A 9,543-nucleotide genomic window follows, 5' to 3' on the forward strand; every position below is an offset into this window, starting at 1 on the left:
ATAAAGGGTTCATAAGGCCAAGCACATCACCATGTGGATCTCCAATTGTGTTGGTGAGAAAGAAAGATGGTTTGTGGAGGATGTGCATTGATTACAGAGCACTAAATAAAATAACGATCAAGAATCGTTATCCTCTTCCTCGCATAGATGATCTATTAGATCAGTTGAAAGAAGTAGTTTACTTTTCCAAGTTGGACTTATGTAGTGGCTATCATCAGGTCAGAGTAGCAGAACAAGATGCATGGAAGATTGCTTTCAAAACAAAGCAAGGGTTGTATGAATGGCTAGTTATGCCTTTTGGCTTAACTAATGCTCCTGCCACTTTCATGAGAGTTATGAATGATGTACTTAGACCTTTTGTTGATGATTTTGTAATTGTATATTTAGATGACATTCTTGTTTTCAGTAAAACATGGGAAGAACATTTGAAGCATGTAAAGAAGACTCTAGATGTTTTGAAAAGAGAAAATCTCTATGTTAAGTTATCAAAATGTGAATTTGGCAAAACATCTTTAAATTATTTGGGTCACATTGTAGGGGGTGGTGAATTGAAGATAGATCCCTCTAAGGTTGAAGTCATTGTGAACTGGCCTAAACCCAAATCTGTTACAGAAGTTAGGAGCTTCCTAGGAGCAGCACAATATTGGAGAAATTTTATTGCTAACTTTTCTTTGATTGCAGCTCCCTTACATGCTTTAACAAGATTGAACAAGGTGTTTCAGTGGGGAGGAAAACAACAGAAAGCCTTTGACACCTTGAAAGAAAAAATTAGTACAACACCAATACTAGCATTTCTAGATCTTCAAATACCATTTGAGATTGAAACAAATGCCAGTGACTATGCCATGGGAGTAGTGTTGATGCAACCTGGTAAACCCATATGTTATCATTCTGAGACATTTAATTCTATAGTAGTTAATTATCCCACATATGATAAAGAATTGTATGCATTAATGCAGAGTGTGAAAAAGTTGAAACATTACCTATTGGGCAAGGAAACAATTATACATATAGATCATCAACCACTTCAATATTTGCACTCACAAACTAAATTGCAGCAATCAAGACACTATAGGTGGATGGGTTTTCTACAACAGTTTCATCTTGTCATCAGATATAAGAAAGGCAAATGCAATAAGGTTGCAGATATGTTATCAAGACCAATCATAAATGCATCTACTATACTTAAGCATAACTTAGTATTGCATGAAAGATACATTGAACAATATGCTCAAGATGTAGATTTTAAAGATGTATATGAAACTTTAAGTCACAGAAAACAAGTAGAAGAATTGGATCATCATGTTAAGGACCAACTCTTGTATCATTTGGGAAAGTTATGCATTTCTCAAACTGAAAGAGTTAACATAATTCGAGAAGCACATACTTCTCTAATATCAGGTCATTTTAGTGTAAGTAAAACAGTTGCACAGCTGCAAAGGTTCCGTTATTGGCCAAGAATGCATGAAACAATTTCTAGATATATTAAAGGGTGTACCATGTGTGCTAAAAGAAAACCCAGCAATAGAAAACTAGGCTTGTACACTCCACTTCCAGTTCCTTCTCATCCTTGGGAAAGTGTTTCCATGGTCTTTGTTGGGGGATTGCCAAAATCTAGAAAAGGTCATGATTATTTATATGTTGTTGTGGATAGGTTCAACAAAATGTGTATTTTAATACCTTGTAACAAGCATATTACAGTTGGACAAACAACAAAGTTGTTCTTTCAGCATGTATGGGTTCATTTTGGGTTACCCAGTTCCATTGTATCTGATTGAGATTCCCGATTTGTTGGGAAGTTTTGGTCAAGTCTGTGGGAACTGATGCACACCAGATTGAAGAAGAGCATAGCTTTTCATCCACAAACAAATGGACAAACAGAGGTGGTCAACAGGACAATGATCTAGTTGCTCAGGGGTTATTGCAGCAAGCATCCGAAGATTTGGGATGAACATTTGTGTTATGTGCAACATGCTTACAATCGTGCTAAACGCTCTTCTACACAAAGATATCCTTCTGAGACTCGTTTTGGTTTTATAGCAAGGTATCCCTTGGATTTTGTCTTTAGTAAAGACATAGCAATTGATGGACACTGCGATGTGGACAAAGAAACCAAGTTCATTGAACAAATCCATGAAATTCACCAGGCAGTGTAGGAATAGCTGGAAAGAAGCCAGGACAAGTATAAGGCAAGGCATGACAAGCATCGAATTGAGCATAGCTTCCAAGTTGGTGATCAAGTCTGACTATACATCAAAAAAGATAGAATGCAAGGTGAAGGTAAGAAGCTAAAGCCAATAAGGTATGGGCCTTTCAAGATACTTGAGAAAATTGGTGAGAACACTTTTCGCCTTGAGTTGCCAGCTTATATGCATATCTATTCAGCCATTAATGCAGAGAACTTGAGACTATATGATCCTTCATTGATTGAAGATCCCAAAGAGAAAATTTAGTTGCCTTCTATTGATGATCTGTTGCCTGAATATCTCAATGAGTTGCAGGAAGATACCGTTCTAGACAGGAAGGTGAGAACTACGCACAGAGGGGATGTTGAGTATCTCAAAATCAGACTCAAAGGTTGAAAACCAAGCAGTGCAAGATGGATAGATATTGGACAAGTGACGAAGCTATATTCTCACTTGATTGATGCTTAAAAGCCAACTTTCGGTGGTCCAAAAGCCCTTTCAGTGGGAAGGTGTGATCCAAATGGATCCTAAAAAACCTCTAAGTCTTCACATAGTTAAAAACTATCGCATAAAGAAAACCTTTAAAAAAGGCGGATTACAATATCGGGAGTAAAAAAACATGAGCAAAACAATGAAATAAGGCCTATCAGAGGCTTAAAACAACTTTTCATAGGAGCCGTTGGATCTGGCCAATCAACGGTCTCGATCCATCGACTATGGTAATCGGTGAAGACAGGCGGAGCTTATCGGAGGCAACCATATAAATGTTGTGATAGTGATTAGCGGGGTCAATGAGAACCATTGATAAAGTGCGTAGATCGATAGCCCAGGTTAACTTGCCAAGTCACATCGCAATATCACATTAGAGCAACACAAAGGAGCAGGGCCGATGCAGGCGACTGCGATAGCTAGACCTGATGGGATTATAAATGAAAACACATACATTTTGAGTTCTGGAAAACATGGTTTTCCTTTGTATTTCACATTTTCGTTAAATAAATGAAATATAAAGAACAAAGCATCGATGGAATGAAAATGGACTCGACAGGATTATGGGTGATAGTTGATAATATTTCAAGTCCAGTAAAAGGGGTTTTTCCATGTAAATCACATTTTTGTTAAATAAACGAAAAACAAAAGAAATGCAAATAAAGCGATGAAACCAGACCCGAAAGGGTTTATACATGCAGGTGTATATGTTTTGCGATCCGAAACAAGAAGGATTTCGGTTGGGATGTAGCTGGTAAGTGGTTTTGGCTGGGCTTCGCTCGAGCCCATACACTGGCTGCCACGTGGCAAGGCGCCTGAGAGAGAAAACCACCCTTTTTGGGCAGTTAACTCTCGTACGCATGAGCTGCCCGAAATGAACCTTATCCGTTGGATCAAGATCTCTCAGATCAATGGTGGATATGCGATATAAAGGCAGACCCGATAGGAGTATAGAGCGAAATTTATAATATTTCAAATCTGATAAACAACAGATTGGCAGATTTTCATAGTTTTACGTGTATTTCTTTGTGTAAATGGACAACGACCATTTTTGGGATTCCAAAGGCATTGATGGTCCATTCCATTACAGAACAGATGGCCACCATCCCTGAAGGTGTTCAGCAATGATTACTAATGCTCAGAGGGGGATTCGAGCGGATAGAGGTCGGGAACCAGAGAGCTCGAAAAGGGGAAACAAATAGATAGCGCCGATTGGCTTTAAAGCCATAGAAGATAGAAGACAGAGGAAAGCAGTGCTGAGACAGAGAGCAAACAAAGATAGAGAGTCAATGAGGAGAGTCTGTGTACTTAGAAAGACTTGGGGGATCCAAGTAAAGCCTTGTTGTTTTGTATCTGTTGTGTGAGACTCAAATTGAGCCCACTTCTGTAAAACTCTATTTTCAAAGACATAATAGAGAGGTCACCACTGAAGGCTGGACTAGGAGACATAGCTTAGGAGTGTTTGGTGAACTCCATATTAAACTTGCTGTGTTTATGTGTGTTTTCTATTATGTTTCTTTAACTGCTTCCTTGCCTATGTTATTCTAAATCTTATTGATCCATTGCACTAAGTAAAATAGGCAAATCCATGCACATGAGTCTGTAGTACCTTAATAATTGTCTAAGATCTCATTATCAGATCAAGGGACCATGAGGTAAGTATATTAAATCTCTGAATACTTGGATTAAGATGCTATTATGTGAAAAGCAGGTTATGCGAATAAACTAGTGTTTGGAACTACATGAAGTGGGAAGATCTACAGAAACGGAAGTAGTGAAGAATTAGAAACTACTCCCTTAATTTCACCCTCACGTGAAATTGAGGAAGAACTCACGAAAGTTTCTCTAAGAAGCGCAAACAGTCTGATAAGGCAGCGAATTCTGTCCTTACCACCTCCACCTACACCACCACCCGTTTCACCACTATCAACTCCATCTCTGCCCACACCACCTTCGCCCACACCACCTCCGCCACCACCACAGTTCAGTATGGAAAGTGCGATCAAGCTATCGATATTTAGAGGAGTAGGTAATGAATATCTAGATCAAATATGGTTTGTGGTAAGAGCAGTATGGGAAGCACAAGGAGTCATGGATGACAACATAGAAAAGGCTACGTTAGTGAGCGTGTTGTAGGATCGAGCCCTAACATGGTATATTAAGCATTCTAATGACCATCCAAATGCAAGAATCACAGAAATCCAGGCCACGCTAAATAGGGAATTTAGCGCGGCCAAAGTCAGAGATACAAACAATTATCGGGTTTAAGGAGATCGCGATGCTCTTGGGCAAAACCCCCTGGGATCTGGACCAGAGACTGAAGAGTATGATTCACTAAGCCAACATGACTTTAACAGATGGACAACACCATGCATGGTTTGTTGCGTCATTAACACCACATTTAAGGACGACGCTATCACAACAAAAGCTTTCCACCCAGGCTGAAGCCTTGGAGATGGCAATGAGATTGCGTGAGACACCTATACAAGGTCCTGGTTTGGGAGTCCAAAAAATCCATGCGCAACTGCAAAATTTGTGTCTGGAAATGCAAAGTTTGGAACAGGACAGGACACCTCGGCAAGAGGCGCGTGGGGAGGTATGGTGGATAAAATCCAAAGGCTAGGGGCATGACAAGGACCACTGTCCAGTAGTCGTGAATTAATTGGTGAGAGGAGGTTTGATGCCATTAAGACTTGAGGCACAAGCAGGACCAAGTGTGGCACCTGCATTATGGTGCACGAATTGTCAGATAGGAGGAAAACACACTAAGGATAATTGTCATCTATTGCAGAAGTATACGCAGACGTCCCAACAATTATTTTTTAATTTCTGCAGGTTGGTAGGCCATGACGAACGCACCTGTAGAAGCTACGAACTAATGATGGATTGGACTCCTGCCTACAGGGTACATATCGAGATGCGAGCCCTCAATCCAAATACAGGAATGATGCGCGCTGGATTTCAAGGGCGCAGATGAGGACGAGGTGTAATGAGACCAGGAAGGGGTCGTAGACAACTAATTTGCTACAATTGCGGAGGGCCTGGACACTATGCAAGCGATTGTACAAATTTGACAAGAACATCATGTTTGTACTGTAGTCAGTTTGACTATGAGGCAGAAGACTGCCCTACCTTGATAGCGAGGATGTGCGAAAAAGGGGTACTCCAGCCTCCCTTGACTTAGAATTTGCAAATGATGAAGTCTAAGTTGCGCGAAGAAGACCCGAATGTAAACATAGTGCTCAGAAGCGATATCACAATCAGAGATGATAAAGGAAAGTAGCCAGAAGAAAGTGCGTGGGTTCAGAAAGCTCCTACAAGGAACCAAAATTTTATTTGGAGTGCGTGAAGGAGACACTCATGGAAGTTAAGAAAAGCTTCACGGAGGCATCCACTTCAGGTAGTAAGGACCAATTAGAACCAGGGATGGATCCTTCAATTCTCACTACCTTTCTGGAGACATGTATGAAACTGCTGCATGACAGCAAAGATGTGAAAGGGCTATAGGAACTTATCAACAAGTGCGCGGGGTCAGGTGAACCCCGTGTGGTCTGAAAACGTGGAAAGCATGCATTGCACACAGGAAGGGAAATGAGATTTACTGCACAAATTAGCGAGTATGAAATGGATCAAGTAATTCTAGATCTAGGATCGGACATGAATGTGCTACCAAAGCAGACATGGGAGCGTAGGGGTAGGCTCGTGTTGCAATGGTCTCCTATCCAACTGCAAATGGTGAATCAACAGAAGATCCTACCCATGGGGAGACTGCAAGGGGTAATGGTGGATATTGAAGGTGCGAGTGCATTGGCGGATTTTGAAGTGATAGAGATTTTCGATGACAACAATCCATATCCCGTGCTACTGGGCATAGATTGGGCCATGGATATGAACAGAGTCATAAATCTGAAGAAGCGCAAAATGATCTTTGAGAAAAAGTCACTATGCATAATAGTACCGCTAGATCCAGCCGAGGGAGCGTGATACACTAAACTGGTGCGTGACGATGATCTCGATTGCATTTACAAGATAACCACGTGTGAACAAGATTGGGTTAATCCGACTGCAGATGGTAGGATTTCATGGGAGCACGAGAGCTCCTGCACTTTAGATTCAGACGAACAAATAGAGCAATGGTAGAATTGGCTTCACGAGGTAACCACATTCAATTGCAACATGATGGTAAGATCGCTGTGTTGCATGATAACCAAGGCAAGAAATCTGCCTATGTATGATGGGTTGACAATGGTGGATGACTTTCTGAACAAATTTGAAAGCGAAGTGCCAAAACAACAATGTTTTGATGCTCTGAAATGGGCATTGCACGCTACGCCTGCAAGGGGGTGTGGTACGTGCCAGTAGAGTTTCGGAGACTGGGACATATGCCAACAGATGATGCACTTACGATTTGGGAAGTTCCAGAGAAGGATGGAAGTCAAGCAGGATGGATGAAACAACCTACGTGCCCACCTTTCTAGATGGGTACAAGCATTTGGTACGCAACCTACATGAATGTACGACTCTCTTGCGATCGGAGATAGGAACAACAAGAAAAAGTAGGCAAGACAAGTGTGAAAACGACAAAGCATGATACAACCTAGAGTGCCAAAAATCACACATGAGGAAGCCTTTGACAAGGTGTGTGAACTGCTGAACAGGGTCCACCTTGTGAAAGGCACCAACTGGGACCTACGCGTATCAGTTGTTCGATGGGCCTATAGGACCATGTGCAACACCCTGACCACAATAATAGTTCCAAGATTGCAGAATGAAATAAGGGCCGTAATCTCTAAGGCACATGCGAAGATGGATCCACGCGTAATAGCACCTACAAGTGTGATAGTGCGCGAAGCCCAGGATGAAGAAATCACACAGCGATGCGAGGTAGAGCACATAAGGCTTCAGTAAGTGATTTGGCAAGGGAACCTTAGACTTCGCAAACTTGAAAAGGACCAGGTACGACTAAGAAAGAAAAACATTTTGATGGACGCAAAGGTGAAGAGGCTGGAAACCGAGATTAAGCAAGCATGTCTCGTCGATAAACTAAGGATGGCAAGGCGAGGTGCGGATGATCATACTAATGAATTAGATGACTATTGCCAAGAATTAATTAGTCTACTACCATGGATAGGACTGCATATCACCAAACACAATAATCAGGGGAGCACACCACATATAGTGGAGCGCGCGGCGCCGACTGCCATGAGGAAAAATGAGGAGTTTTCGCGGACTATATAGGGGAGCAAGATGGAGCCTTGGACAAGTGGTGCAACCACCTTACTAGCCATAGGAAGAATAGTCTTAGAAATACAGGTAGCTGAAATGGAGCTTGGGACTATAAGTTATCCTACTTTGAAACTATGCGCTCTGATGGGTACGTGCAGGAACATCCTGTCACAAGGTTCGCGTCCATGTAGGGGGATGCACTGCCACATAGATAGGCTGGGAAGTGACCATTGGTGTCACTGTTCATGACAAGATGTCCGATTTGAGGCCAAATGGAGTGGGCGACGGGCATTTAAGGCAAAATTTATGGGCAAGATTTGGGAAAATATGCCACCAAGAAAGCATTAATGGCCCGAAATTGGGGGAACGGTCGAATTTGAATTCAAAAGGTGCTATAAAACTCCAAGAGCTAGCCAGTAGACAACACTTGGTCAATTAAGATTTGAGTGGTTGAATAGAGCACAAAGTGTTGAGAGCTGAGTGATAATAGAGCCTGTAAGTTTGCGAAAGACCGCATACAGTGCAGAAAGGATGAAAACCACTAAGGATGGATTCGGTGTTGAGCAAGGAACCGCCGACGAGGCCGTATAGTCCCCCATGGTCTATGATGTTCCCAAAGGCATTGGGGCGGTGATAGAAATCCCTAAATCACCCCGGACGTCGAGACCAAAGAAATATAAGTAGGCAATGGGACTAGTATGCATGTCCCCAAGGAATCCATGACACAAGTTATCCATGGAAGAAAAAGGCAAGGCAATCACCATTGAAATGGATGAAGAGGAAGAGGAATTGCAGGCTATGATGGCTGTAGTGGAGGAAGAAGAAAAAGTGGAGGAAGACATCCAACCGTTGCACTCTGCAATGAAACTACTCGAGTATGTCCTTCCACGAAAAGGGAAAGCAAAAATATCGAAGGATCTGGATGCAATAAAGAGTGCACTCGAGACCTCACTCCTCCCCGATGGAATAACCTTTGAGGGTTCGCTCCTAGGATGTGTGCTCACCTTGAAATTTGAAGACTAGGACCTCACAGATAGCGAGAAGTTCCTGCACTTAGAAACAACGAACCGGATGAAACAAAATACGGAGGGGCTGAAGATAACATTAGAGCCGTGAAAATGTTTGCGCAGTGTGGAGAAGGCAGGGTTGCTTCATCTGCTATGGATACCACATTTCCACCGTGCGCCCATCACCATTTTCGTCATCAGGTAGCTGTTGTGCCTGGTGCATGATGGGTATCTATGGCTAGAGGAGCCTATTCCCATCATGACAGACCTCATTCACCAGGTTACTCAGCTTCCCTATAAAGGAATAGACCCCGCGATGATGGCCGGAAAAAGCAGTGACCTGGCCCTCGTAGATGCCATGAAGGCCAAGTATAAGCTAGAGAAAGGGAAGAGGGGCTATGTCATCTCTAGCATCAGGGATATGGGGGTGCGCATAGCCACCCAATTCCTGACTGACAAAGTAATGAGAAAATGCCGCGTTGATGAGGTACCAACATTGGTGGTCGCACTAGCCGAGCAGTGTGCAGAGGGGGTTTGGTTCAACTGGGCCGAATTCTTATGTGAAGAATTTTTTCTCAACTGCCAGGAGGCCCAAGAAGAAGGTAAGACCTTCCACTATGCGTGGTTGCTCTTAT

At 42.4% G+C, this 9,543-nt stretch overlaps 1 pseudogene; it reads right to left on the bottom strand.

The window, feature by feature from the left end:
* Window positions 1-8,500, bottom strand: part of LOC149161466 (3-ketoacyl-CoA thiolase 2, peroxisomal-like) — a 29,375-nt pseudogene extending 20,875 nt beyond the window's left edge.
* Window positions 8,501-9,543: the final 1,043 nt, after the last annotated feature.

This window comes from Pinus tabuliformis, chromosome 5_2, assembly GCF_031772625.1.
Source record: "Pinus tabuliformis cultivar Carrire ecotype Pingquan chromosome 5_2, CPIR1, whole genome shotgun sequence".
In the NCBI taxonomy this organism is placed as follows: Eukaryota; Viridiplantae; Streptophyta; class Pinopsida; order Pinales; family Pinaceae; genus Pinus; species Pinus tabuliformis.